At 37.8% G+C, this 14481-nt stretch overlaps 1 long non-coding RNA gene across 1 annotated transcript in view; it reads left to right on the top strand.

Moving 5' to 3' along the window:
* Window positions 1-14481, top strand: part of LOC138688716 (uncharacterized) — a 114000-nt gene that overhangs the window by 67444 nt on the left and 32075 nt on the right. Inside the window, exons 5-6 of the long non-coding RNA XR_011327600.1 lie at window positions 927-1035; window positions 2634-2763. This is a non-coding gene — a long non-coding RNA (uncharacterized lncRNA). The remainder of the gene's footprint in view (window positions 1-926; window positions 1036-2633; window positions 2764-14481) is intronic.

Genomic DNA, 14481 nt, shown 5'->3' with positions numbered 1-14481 from the left:
GTCCTGTTGCCTTATCTCCTTGAAGGGTGAATCCCTTGTAAGACCTTGTATCTTAATTCCTACAAAGAGCCACGAGGTATAACATATTCTCAGGGGCAGGAAACGACTGTTGATTACTGCCTTGTGGCTTTTACTAGCCAGTTAATCCTAATGTGTGTGACTGGAAGCTCGTTTCTCTTATGCTTCCCTGGACATCCTCACCAGATGGCCTACACAATTCTGTAAACTATATCATTCTTGCTTTTAAGACAACTTAGCTCGTGAACACTCAGGAAATCTGTGATGTTGCAAGTAACCAGGTGGTCCCATAATTAATTATAATTGAGCTGATCGGTATTTTAATTTTTAATAATTGACAATAGACTTTCTTTTTAAAGTAGGATCCCCATCAATGCCAATGATTTTAAAATGATGAAGATATTTCCGCAATTCTTAAAGTTAAAAAAATTATTTGTGCAATTATTATATGTATTTTTCCTGTGTTCACATTTTTCTCCTTTATAGCCATCTAGCTAATTTTGAAAATTGATTTCCCCTGAGCTAAAATGGGAGGGAAAGGAAACAGGCAAAAAGGGGGAAAGAAATGGAAATCTGTAAGTGAAAGATTTCTTTTAAAGTGCTAAAGCAAAAAGGTGAAAGACTTGATAATGGGGAAAGAAAACTTGAAATAAAATTAATCACAAGCAGGAGAAACGGTGTGGAAATCATTAATGAAATTGCTTTCCAGCTTTTCTACCATTTTGTCTCAGCAAGTCAGAATACCAAATTGTCAGCATAGTTCCAAGATGGACATTTTAGTGTCTCTTTCACAATTCCATTTCAGGGCTATGGAAGAGAGGTTCCAATTGGTATTTAATTCTTAGACTTACAAATGTGCCTTTTCCCAATAAATAGAGAATCAGTGATGCACTTTATTGTTTTTTCAGCTTTCTCAGCAGGAAAGATTGGCCTCTTTACATTGGAAGACCTCTGTCTGTGGTGTATGCATTTCAGAGCCTTCCCACCTGCTTTTGACAAGCTGGGTGAAACATATCAGTAAGTAACATGATTCTGACATAAAAGTAAAATTGTATGTAGTCAGGAATAATTGAATAAGTGAATTCACAGTTCAGTTTGAAAAAACCTATGACTAATAGTAATTCAGTATTAACAGATTATTAACTCAACATTTATTAATATTTATATGCTAACAGATGAAAATGTTCCACATATGAACTAGGTACTGTTCTGTTCATAATTAAATGTTTACCTGTGTAATATTTTAGCAGTAGAATAAAGAGTAGCTTTATGTTGAGTCAGGCTACTGATTGGAAGAACTATGCTGCGTTAAGACAGCCTTATTCAAACCTTCCTGCTCCCATTGGGAACACGTTATTGCATGCAAGGGCCATCCTACTACCTTCTCAGTATCAGCAAAGATAATAAGGTCAAATTATTTCATACATTGCAGAATACTTTCCATGGATGATCTTGTAATACTAAAATTTAAAAGCCCTTTAGGCAAATACTAGAAACACACACAGTTGTTTTGTCTAAATGACACCACTGATACAGTAGGAAGGAGACAACACAGGGCTATCCAAAACTGGTTACCAAGTGGAAGCTGTGGTGTGTGTCGCAATGGCAGTTAGACTGTATGTAACTGTAAGTCCATTTGACAAAATCTCTACTAACAACAGCCAAATTCAGCTAGCTTTCCTCTTAACACAGTAAAGACAGTGGAAGCCTCACAACAAGATCATGGAGTCTGTTCAAAATGCCCTTCAGATAGTATTTTGGTTCTGATCCTACAGAGACTTAACAACTTGGTTAATTTTGACCATCGCACATTATCAGAGAAGTCAGTTTTAAGCCTGCTTATTTGGCATGAAAGAAATACTTTAACAATATATGTAAATGTTTAATTTCCATACAGTCTGATCCAATTAAGTCAAATTGATATCTTTGCATTAATTAAAGAGAGGAGCCCAGCTCAGTTATTTGAGTGCTCTGTCAGAATAACTGCCCTGAAATTAGGATCAGAGGCTTTTGTTTTTCATTACGTCCTCTAAGTTATATACACTGTATCAGGTGTAAGAGATTGTTTTTGAGTCCTACCATCATTTGGAGTATTTTTTTCTCCATCTCTGCTGTTCTTGCAGCACTAAATCCTTTGGGCAATGTTCCTCACAAGAAGAGAGGGAAAAGAACAGTGCATACCAAGAAGGTAGAAAATTTTAATGCCCTGTACAGCATGATCTCCTTCTGTCTTTACTTACCTGGTTATAACAATGACAAAATTGTTGGGCTCTTCAGCTCTTGGAAAGTGCCTGTTTTTATTAGCATTAATTGCTTCCAGGGGGACTAGGCATTAGTAAAGGTAAGTCTTCGCACCATCAGGGACTAATTAGGACAAGTACAAAGGAAAGAGAAGTAGAATGAAAATTGTTCTTATTATTCTTAATCTTGCTATGTATTGTGTTCTGAGCCTAACAGAACACTTCTCTGCTTCTTGCTTGTAACATTACCTATACATTATATAGTGTTATAAACATTGTCTAACTTGGAGGACTTTTTTTCCTTTATCCATCCTTACTTTTCATGTATTTACATAAATGCTACCAATTAATGTTTGGTTTTGATGCTGCTTTCAGTGGGAAGCCATACTTGTGAAGATCAGGTATGCAGCTTAGTGTCCCATTCAAGGAACACAGCCACTGCCGAACAGCTGGAGGTTCATTTTTCCATAGTGACTTTATCTGGACACATATGGGAAGACATAAGGTATGCAGTAGCTAAGGAGGAAGTATATTATTTATTTAATTTTGCTGTTAGCTATCATCATGCTTACACATTTAGGTGGACTATACTCATTATTTGGCATTTTTGAAAGATCAGTGATAGAGGGATAAAAGAATAAGATAGTTTTAGTCTTGTAATAGGTTCATACTGTATATAGTATACTAGATATATAGTATTAGGTAAAGGTATAGATGTTTTATATTTGTATTATATATATATAAAAAAAGTGTATCTAAGATTAATAATATATTACCAATACTTTAAAAAAAAAGATACAAAATTTGATTCCTGTGTTTACTCAGGGCTTTATCTGACAACTTTATAGTGATATCCCTGCTTGCTTGATGTACTAATCTGTTATAATGTAACCAAAAGTCAAAGGAAATCAATATAAATACAAAATAGAAAAGTGTTTTTTTTCCCCAGCTGCTCAGTAACACTTCTGAGAATGAGCAGGTAAGTCAACATTTCCAAGGGTGCAGCAGCCCAGGCATGGAGTGAGTCCTTTGCCCAGATGTTCTGCAGCCACTGTAGTTCTTCAGGATAGCAGCATGAGCTAGTCAGTTTGTCTTTAGTGTTATGACAAGGTGAAATTTTTTGTTGTTGTTTCTGGATGTTAAAATTCTTAAAGGCTCATGAGTGTCAAGTTTAGTAGCCAGCTTATTTTCTCTTTGTGTAATATATAGCTTTCTAATATAAGCACTAATTAATCTCTAAAACAATGCATTTTTCAACGGTGTAGGAGTACCTCACTGCAGTCACTCTCTAGGGCATTAGAGAATAATCTATATGTAAAAAGCAGAATGTTGTGTTCACCCCTCCTTATTATGGTTCCTGATTACATGACTTGCCAATCACACACAGGATTTTCCTTAATGGAGGTAAGTTTCACTGACCACAGGACCAGCTGACATGGTAAACTGGAAAACTTGTAAGTTTAATTTATGCTTTTCTGTGTTTGTTCTAAGAAGAAACAATCTGATCAGAAAAAAAAGAAATGCAATAAAGAAAATATTTTAAATTCAAGAAAAGAATCCATTTCATCACATTAAATGTTTCCAGAAAATTATGAGCCCTGGAAGGCATTTTTGTGACCTTGTTTATTATTGTTAATATTGTAATTACTGTTTGCTACTACTATAAAATATACTTCAACTTCAAATATTGTCACATGTACACCATGTACACAAGGTAGACTGTCGTATTTAGCATCTCTTTGTGTGCAAGTGAACATACTGATAACTAGTTTCTGAGTATTTCTTTCCTCAAACAACTGTGCATCTGTTGTTTAATCTTGGCCATCTCTCCCAGTTTGCTTTTGGCATATGTTGGACTGTGTCAAAACTTTGTTATGCCATGCAAATTTACATTGTAATCCTCCCACTCTTTACCAGGCCAGTTGTAAATGAAGGAAAGTAAGCGAGGTTAGCATTTGGGTTTGATAAATCTTTGCCTTTCAGTTTACAGTGCTGTAGGTGCCTGTAAATTGATTGTAATAGTTTCTCCAGATGTTTTCCCAGATAGTCAAATTAGGTTGTCTGTACTATAATTTCCTGAGATGCCTTTTTTTCGCCTTCTTTTTTAAAAATAGGTAGGATGTTTGATCTGCTCCAGTTTTCTGGATCTTCACTTAGCTCAGAGACATGGGAAAGAGTGAACTTTCCCAGGTCACACTGTGTTCAGAGGCCAGACCAAGAATAACAGAACACATAACAGGTATCTCCTGATTGCAGATATATAACAGATACCACCTGATTCCAAATTCACATTATGCCACACTGGCCCTGGAATCTATTTGAACAGTACTAATTACTTTATACTTCCATCTCTGTCATTATTGTAGCTGCATAACCAGAGATTCTGGAGGCAGTCTATAAGCTTTGAAAAAGTCCACTAAAGTTTGAGTTAGCTCCTCAGCTGTTATCAGTGGCTTACTGGCATTGTCTGACATCATAATTCAGAAGCCCAAGGTTAGGCAAATATCGTGATCAGTTCCCACATTGAAGAAAATGCCTTTGTGCCTCTGGTGTGCAGCTACTCTTTAACCAGTCAGCCCTGTCACCCTCTCCCCAGCTATTTCAGTTCAGGAGGAGAAGGCAGGCCCAAACACAGGGAGTCGTGCTGGTGCACACAGTGAACATGAATCCCAGTAATCCCAAAGTGGCAGAAATTTGTGACCACATGAAGAAAGGACTCCAGACAGGAGGAATGAGGGAGAAGTCCAAGCTCTGAGTAAGAATAAAGAAATACGAAAGCACTGCTGTAAAGAACCAGACAAATAGCATGGGTTTTGTGAGAGACCTCAGCAATTATTCTTTTACTGGAATCATTAAACCTTTCTGTAATTAAGTGAAAAGCTTGTAATGTTCACATACCCATCTCTGTAGGAATTCCTTGAATATTTTGTTTAGCATGCAGAGGCACAGCTTAAGTTGGCCAATGGTAACAGACCATCCTTGGTTTATTTTTCACTGGGGACTTCTACACCACACAGGCTTTCTGTTTGACCTTTACATTTTCTTCAGAGGACAAGAGGTTGAAGTCTGCAGGATAACCAGAAATACCCAACATGGCACAGCTGCTCTGGAGAAAACCTAAACTGCTTTTGAGCACAAGAAGTAGTAAACATCTGGGGATCATTTGAAACTGTAGCTGCTCACTCAGTATGGAAGACATGAAAGAAGCAGTTAATGTTTCTTTTCTGGGTAGGGGATTGATCTTTATCACCACTTTCCCTAAACTGTATTAATAACAATCACCAGGGACAGGAGAAGTACGCATATTTTAAAAGGCAGCAGTAGTTGCCCCAGGTCACAGAAGTAAAGGAGGCATTTAAATCTGAGTTTTACTTGTTTTCTATCCAGAAGCATGAACCTCTTCTGTTGGAAATAATTTTTTGTGTGAAGTTTGACTGAGACTTCTAAGGATACATACAAATAAATCAAATTAACAACAACAAGAAGAAAGAAAAAAAATCCCTCCTGTAAGGCCTCCAAAATAAATCTTTCTCTACTGTACCAAAAAGAACTGTAAATTTTTTCTTTTTTTTTTTTTCCACCAGGGCTTTTAATTTTTAATTTAAGATAGAAGTATATGAGAAGGTAGTTCTTGCTTCCTAGAACATTTGATCTTCTAGTATTTTCTATACCAAGTCACTGAGGCTGCTTCCATCTATGGAGCCAACAGTCTCTAGCACCCAGAGGACTGTCCTCCAGCCACCCAACACGCATGGCTTGCTTTGTGTGGAAACCAAGTAGAGGAGTGGAGGAGAAGGGATGGTCTTCTGCAGACATACCTGGTGAGGTTGCTTGAGTCTACTGATATGAAATATCACTGTGGGAGTACTTCCTTGTACACCCACAAGACCATGTAAAATGGGACTAAGGAATCCTTGCTCATATCTGTTCTGAGTGATTCTGAATCTTCCTGTCTCAGTCCCCACTGACCAAAATAAGTGGAAAGGGATGACATTCAGTTCCCTCAGAGCTGTCCCCTTTGTTGAAATACTGCCATTACCATGGAGCAAGTTGTCTCAGGAGCTGGTCCATCTGCTGCTCAGCAGTATCTTCCTTCTGGAAGAGATAGGTCTTCTACATCATCCGTACCTCTTGGACGCTTATGATGAGGGTGGATCAGCACAGGAAGGGTCTGCCCAGAGGGCCCATGGAATTTCTGTCCATGGAGATCCTCAAAACTCAACAGGACAGTCTCTGAACAACCTGATCTAGCTTTGAAGTCAACCATGCTTTGAGCAAGGGTTTGAACTAGCTGACATCCAGCCATTCATTCCAACTTAAATTATTCTATGATTCTACTTTAAGTAGTAGAAACTGTATACCTCAGTAGCAGATCTGAGGTCAGAAGTAATGAGGAACCCTGCTGGCTGCAGAAGCCAGACCTTTGGTCAGTTACCAGCTGCTTAACTGAAATAGCCTTTTCCCCAGCCTCTGAGCTCACCAGGCTACATTCCTGCCTGTGTAATAAATAAGTTGGTTTTCTTGGGTGGAGACTTTTCAGGACCAAGTACAACTATCAGGCATTTCTGAGCTCAGAATTCACCTATGACCACTAATGCTTGACAGCCACCTGCTCTCCCATCAGTGAATCTCCAAGGATGGCAAGGTCTAGTGTCTTTCCCAAACTGGAGGAGCCATGGAAGCTAAGAGCCGTCCCTTAGAGCTCTTGCCCCAGGGAAAAGCAGTTGCTCTTCACTCCCAGCTGCTCCTGAGTGTCATCCCTCCTCTTCAGCTCTTGGAAGATGTGCAGTGTTGCTCCCCCTTTCTTCCTTCTCCTTCCACTCCCATAACATAAGATGAAGCCTTCCTAGTTCTTTCTGCCCAGAGCTACAAGACCCAAGGGAAAGAAACATGGGAATCTTTGTGTTTTTCTATGGGTGTAAATGAAAATTTGGGTTTATGCTGTTAAATTCTTGCTGAGGAAAGTGTGAGGTGCTGCTTTTGCTGATGTAGTGGAATAATGCAAGTACTAGTCTAAATTTTTAAAAGTTCCTCTATCTGGAGCATGAACTAATGTATGGAGTGAATATGCCATCTCAACAATCTAACATACCCCACAGGTCTTTACGTACCTTGGGGATGTTTTCGTAGAAAAACCTTACTTTTCTTAACTTTGAGAATGTAGTAATGCACAGATATCAAAAGCAATGCAAGATATTAATGATGTAGGAGATTTTCTAAAATTTCTTTACTATTTTTAAAGGAACCTTTTCTGCACAACTATGGCAAGGCAAATTTCCAAAGCAGCATACTTGAGTCTTGCTGCTGTTACAGATATTAATGGATATTACTTGGTTGAGTCCCCCTGTGGTGCTTTGAAAGGGTACACTTGTGTGTATAATAAATTAGTTTGTTTCCTTGCTCACAGATTTTTTGAGGAGTAGAACTACAAAAGCATTCCTTCCCATAAGACAGAAGCAAGGCCCACATATCATACTTCATCCGCTCCAAATGGGATATTTCTTTGCTGCACCTGGAAAGAATGCCAGGATCCCAGCTGACAAAAATTGGATTTCAGTGAAGTCAGAGGGGAACATGAAATCACTGAAGGAACGGACCACATATAAACCCAACAGCACAAATTAAGGAAAGGTTCTTATCTGTCACAGACTAATTGGCTGGGGCCTACTGGTTCATATATCAGATCTCTCCCTGCTGTTCAGAGAATCTTGAGTAAAATAAATCTGTGCCAGAAATAATTTATACTTGTATGTCTGTATCTGTTCATAGATCACAATGTGGCCTGCTTCCTATACACCCCTTCCATTTGCAAGCATCACCACTGATTTAAAAAGGGGCTGTATGCATCTACACTAAAGTAAACAGTGTTTGTAAAGTTAGACACCACGCTCATTCATCTTTATTGGGTCACATGTCGGTAAGGGTTTTGTTAAGTGCTCTATTATTGTGAAAGTCAGTTTAATGACTGCATACTATAAAAGTTAAAGCAATTATATGTAATGCATAATGAACAATATGACTTCCAAATGTTCACATGTAATGCATGTCAGATTTCAGTTGGAAAACAAAACAAAACAAAACAAAACAAACCCCTCAAGGTTGCAGTCTGCTCTGTAGAAGAGCCACATGTTGTAACCTCAGAACCTCAAATTATCAGCTGGATTCTGTGCATGATCAGAACAGTGGAATCTATGCCATATTCTGCCCTTTATTTTCTTGAATCTGGCTGCAGTAATGATCGGATGTGCACTTCTGCCAAATGCAGTCAGTGTTTGATCCACATACAGATCACTGAATTGATCTATACGTTTTTTCTCATGGCATATCTCATTCTGATATAATTTTTGTATGGGATGTAACAAAGACAGATACACAAATAAGGAATGACATTTTCTAAAATTCATCTGTGGTTGCCCTTCTTATATTACTTTTGGTAAAATGAAAACATATATAGACACCAAAGGAGATTGAGGACCATTGCACTCTCATACTGGAAGAAGTAGCCTTTTGTGAAACATTTAACATCTAAATACTCTGGACAGATGAAAGAAGCAGATTCACACCTTTCTAGAAAGAAGAGTAGAAGTGATCAGGCATGGTTGCCAAGAACGCTTTGCCTTTGTCAGAAGAACCTCTTGAGGAGGCCAGTTACTCTTGTTCCAGTCCTTCAGTGCAGATTTCCATGTCCCACACACCTTTCCTATTTTCTGTGTACCTGCTTCTGCTGTTCTTATCCACTGATGGTGCCGCCTTTACCATACAGTGTTAATTTTTCTTTATTATTAGAACCGTAGATGTAAGTTACCATAGTAAACTGAGCTCAAGCCATTCAGGAACTGCTTACCTGTCCCTTCTGGCTCAGCTTTTCCTTCCCCAGAGGCAGTGGCACATAGGAAAGAGGTAGGGGTAAAGGCAAGGATAGCAGCTGCCTCAACTGTCAAACTCTGGTCTGTTTGTATTCATGAGTTGGCAGCCTGAAATTATACAGCAGTTCAGTCAAAGAAAAGTTCCAAATAAAGATAATTAAACATAAAAAGGACAGTGGGAAAGCCTGGCTGGACCACTCAGATGTCTCAGACTAGATTTCTCTGAATTCCTCCTTTGCAGGTGAAGCTATTTATGTGAGAAATATGGCCTCAGGCCCTGAAGTTTTGAACACTTTATCAAAATGCATTGATCATGATTTTGCTGAGGATTGCAGTATTTCTTGAAAAAATCATATGAAGGGTTTGTTTGGTTGGTTTTTTGCAGGTTTTTTTGCACCTACAGAAATATTGTAAAATTCTGTTCTGAAGCAAATCAGCTTCCTGGGAACTTTGCAACTATTCAGATTAGTTTCCTGTAAGTTGCTTAGGAGTATTCCCTTCAGAAAAATAAACCAACAATACCCAAACAAGGCATTTGAGTACCACATTTGGAAACCAAACATTTTATGTATTGAAATAAAATTTTATGTATGGAATTTTATTTAATACAACATTAATGCGATTTTAGGTAAAGCTGTCCAACCGGGCAAAGCAAATGCTTGAAAGAGTTTTTATTTTACTACTTTGCTTATACTGTGGTTGGTATAAACTGCTTTTGTTAGTTTAATAACAAGGGTGGGAAGAGGCCAAGCACTGGGAGATTAATTTAAAAACTAGCTCAGAAGAATTAGTCACAGGAGAGCAACTTCAGGGTGTCTGGCACATATCAGCATTTTATTTCATTGTAACCAAAATATTGCACATGGATTCATAAAAGACATTTGTTGGGTTTTCTTTTAAGTTTCACGGTTTGTTCTTTTAAAACCTGTGGTAGGTCAGAATTAATGGTAGCAATTTCCTTTGCTAATGACCTCAAATATACTGTTTTTAATCCCAAGTAGATGCCTTTTTAAAAAAGGGCTGGAGGCTCTTCTAGCAGTATTGAGATAAAGCATGATATGACACTTCTAAATTAATGTATCTACATTTGTATTAAAAACTGCAGTAAGCCTCAGCAGAATAATTTTTAAACTGCTGCAAAACATATTTAGTGTTCATAGGCGAAACATTATATATTTATATGGAGATAGTCTTTGTACAAAGATACTAACATCCGTCTGAATGTTGTATGTGAGATTATAAAGAAATCCAGTAATTACAGGAATGTAACAGAAACTTCATCAGGTTTTTTTAATATTTATTATCACTCATGTTTTCCTGGTTATTTTTTCTCCCTTTTGACAGAGAGGAAGAAACATCACAATCCATTCTTTTAAGTAGGATTTTGTAGTTGTATAAGCTGGTTGCTTGCTTTCTGTATTTTAAAGTGTCCAACAGGGTAGTAGATGATAGATTTGTCAATGTCCTTGGTATGAAATTCACAGGTATGTGTATAGGGGACATATCTCTCTGTGAAGCATTTGTATCCTTGGACAGCTTGAAGGCATTTTCATACTACATTTCATACTACAAAGTTATGTTACTGGAGATTACACAGTTTAAAGTAATCTGTAGAGAAGTTAGGGGTTTTTTTCATATTTTATTTTTAGTATTTAGAGCATATGATCATTATTAATTGGATTCAGACTAAGTGCCAATAAATTCCACAGGCCTATAGGCCAGAGATGTATCAAGTGACTTTGTCCTACAAAGATGAAGGAAGTAAATTACTTCTTATATTGTGCAGTTCCAGGCTGTGATTCCATAATTGTTAATACAAAGTCTTTGCTGATGCACACAGTGATGCAAATGTGATCTGGATCAGACACAGATATACAGTTGCATTACAGCTGAGTGAGTCAGTGCATTTAGTTCAATCTTTATGCCATCTTTATGCTTTTAGATATTCTCTAAAAACATGCAAACACCCCCAAAACCCCAAACCCCCAAGTCTGTGAAGTGAGTCTCTACCAGATTGGTAAGCTGTATTGCGTGGCTGCAGCAATTTTGAGCCAGTAGTAGAAGTCCATGAAGTGGAGGTTCTTGTTTGGTCCATGATTTAAGAGGGAAACAAATGCCTGGGAAGGCTACCGAATTAATGGACATCTTGTTCATCATTGTCTAGATGTAAGTGTGGACATATTTATTTATCTTCCATGATAGAGAAGACACAAAATTCTGACTACAGCTGACCTGTTACCAGCAACACTTGTGCTAGCTCAGCAGAAGGCCAAGAAACATGATTTCCAAGCTAGTAAAGAGAGACCCACTCTGATAAATATCTTATGAGAGGAGGTGCGAGTGTGCAACTGCAAACAACTTAATTCAAGCGTGCAATGTCATACATTAAAAATCAAAATAAGCATTTTTCTCTTAGTGAAAAGAGAGTCTTGGTGTGATAGGGGTACTTAGGTGATGAAAATGCTGTATTTGAAGCACTGTAGCCTCTTCTTTTTTCCCCTTCCAAATGGCAGCTTCACATTTCATCAAGGTCGCATCAACACTTCATCTTTCTAAGAAAGATTAATAGTGTGCCGTAAAGTTTCCCGTGTGTCTGTATCTATCTGAGGAGTCTTTAAAACCTTATCTTCTCAGCAGGACTTTTTTTTTTTTTTTTTAACCCAACAAAAACAACAGTAGGGGTTTGCCCCAGTGACCTCATCCAGTCTCTTTCTGGAGTCATAGCAGCTTGTTTTCTGAGTGGATGTAGCACCGCACTTCAGAGGTGGCTGCCTTTTAATTAGTTTGATACTGTTTGTGAAGGGAAGACCTAGATAAAGGTAAGGTATTCAGTGAGTTTTTTCAAAAGAAATGACTAATAATCAAACTCTTTGCTTATTGAAGCCAGTCACAGGCTTTAAGAGGACCTGAGGCAGGGCACCAGTGAATATTTATGAAAAATCCATCCCTGCACTGTTGGGTTAATTTGGGATAAACAGAAATCAAATGCATCTTCCTTTGTTTACCTCTTAATTTCTTCCATAGGGTTTTCTAGTTACTGGCTGAAAAGAAACAATTCATCTCTCCATTTTCTAAGTATAGTATTGTCAATGGACTCTTCCCTTGCTGTAGATGTTGACACAGGGAAATACTGTTTCTACTTTATATCTATAGCATTTTTGTTTCTGGCATTTGCACAAAGACTGGCTGTGTTTATTTTTCAGGTACTGTTTACATAGTTCCTGTGGAACTTGGTTTAATGATACTCCTTTTGATTCATCTGCAGAACAAAACATCTTTTTATGGGTTTGTACAAAAGACTTGAAATGGTTGAAAAATGAAAGGCCATTTAAATGCATTTCTCTACCTTCCTTTCGCCAGTGTAATTTTTCTGAATCACCTTTGTAAAGGAGTGGCAAAATTTGTCATGCATTTCTAGATAGCTCAACACATGCAGGTTTTTACTTAAATACATTTGCTGTCAGAAGTTTTGTGCAAGTGCCATCCAGGGGCAGCCTGTTTTAAGACAGAAGCTTTCCAATGCAGGCAAAGTACTACGGCAGTGCCTACAGGGAAGTCATGTCTCTTGAGAGCGCAGCTCTGATTTTAGAAGTTTATTTCTTGTTCTCAAGCACAGCACTTTTCCCACCCTATCATATAATTTCAAAGCATCCTTTGAACAAAAAACCTACATGCAGAACTAGTGTTTTGGAGTTTTTTAATTTATATTTTTATTAGGCTCCTTATTACTGATGAGGGCGTGATCATAATCCTGGAAGCTGTACTACTCTTCATTTGCCAAGACCCAGCTAATGTTTGTTTGTGTCCCACAAAGGCCCACAGACTCACAGCACACAAACAGATACAGCAAAGCAGGGACCAAGCAGAACTGCATCAAAGGCCTTTTTGTGAAAATATGGACAATGCTATAAAACTAACCTTGTGTTAACCTACCAAAGAACAGAGGACAAGAATTCTGAATGCCAAAATATAGAGATGTGTGAAAGGGAAAACTTATACAAAAGTAGGCAGACTGAATAAAACGATTTATCTTTAAGCCACACAAGTCATGGTAATTAAATTAGGTCAGGCTGGCTATAAAGCTACAAAAAGCAGGCTGTAACTAATTTAGAAAGAGACAGAGAAGACCTGAAAAGAAAACAGATTGACAGCCCCCTATTATTTTTTATCTAATCAAGGCAACAAAACTTAAGAAAGAGGAAAAGGAAAAAAAAAAAACCCAAAACAAAACACATTGATTTATCAAGATTTTCTCTCAAACCATTAGGACAGACAAAAGCACGTAGTCACATTGATATGTGACGGTTTTCACATTGTTGTTAGTGCTAACTGAGGGTTACATGCATACAGATTTTTACCCCTGAGAAAAACAGAATAACTGAATGCCTTAAAGTTCAGAAAGTGGTGGAAAGTATAACAAAGCATAAACCCAGTCTGAGCTTTATCATTACAGTATCATTTCACTGAATCATTCTGAGCAACCTTATCATCTGCTGCTATGTGACGAGAATTGCTAAAGATCTGTGAAAAGAGGACAATTAGACTTTTATTTAAAACCATTTCTTCATAAAACCCACCTGCCAGTTCATATTAAAACAACTCTTTTTGAAAATGGTTTCAAATATTTGCTTTGAATTTGAATGTGTCAGGTTGTACAGGGTATGGGAACTACGATTCTTGGAAATTAAGAAGGGAAAAATTAGGAGTTTATTTACAGGTGTGGATCCAGGCTCATTAAACAAGGTTTAAAATAATATTTCAGTTGATTTCTACAGTAGTTTTCATTCTCCAAGTGATTAGAAAAATTAGCATTCTAAGGCTGTCTGAAGGGTGAAGAGGACTGTGTGAACAAAATGGGGGAAGGGCATAGACAAAAAGCCCAGCTTGGTTTGTGTTGGTGTTTAATAGCAAACAACCCTTTCCCACCCTGCTTCTCTTTTATGCCTGTTTTAGTTTTAAGTAACTTCTAAAGGTTTTCCAGCAGCAGATGACGCTCAGCCACTACATTCATTCGAAATAAGATACGAACTTTGCCCTGTGAAGAAAATATTTGAGGTTTTCAACACAATTAAGGGGTTGCAGATTCTCTGTGAAAATGGAAATTCCCTCCCATTTCTACCAATAGGTCCCCGAGGGTGAAGTTTTGACCCCGTCAAAGTCAATGGAACCTTCACTCTCTTTCATTAACACAAGAGTCATCCCTCATACCATCTTGCAGTTGCGATAATGAAATGTGGATAGTAAAGGAGAAACTGTCTTATTGGGGTATTGCCATTAGGTAACACCTTTTCCAGACAATGAGAAAGAGAGGGAGAGACTCTGAGAGATGATCAGAAAAGATACACAAAAACGCATAA

Source organism: Haliaeetus albicilla, chromosome 1 (genome assembly GCF_947461875.1).
Source record: "Haliaeetus albicilla chromosome 1, bHalAlb1.1, whole genome shotgun sequence".
Classification (NCBI taxonomy): Eukaryota; Metazoa; Chordata; class Aves; order Accipitriformes; family Accipitridae; genus Haliaeetus; species Haliaeetus albicilla.
This window is presented reverse-complemented; position numbering and strand designations above follow the sequence as displayed.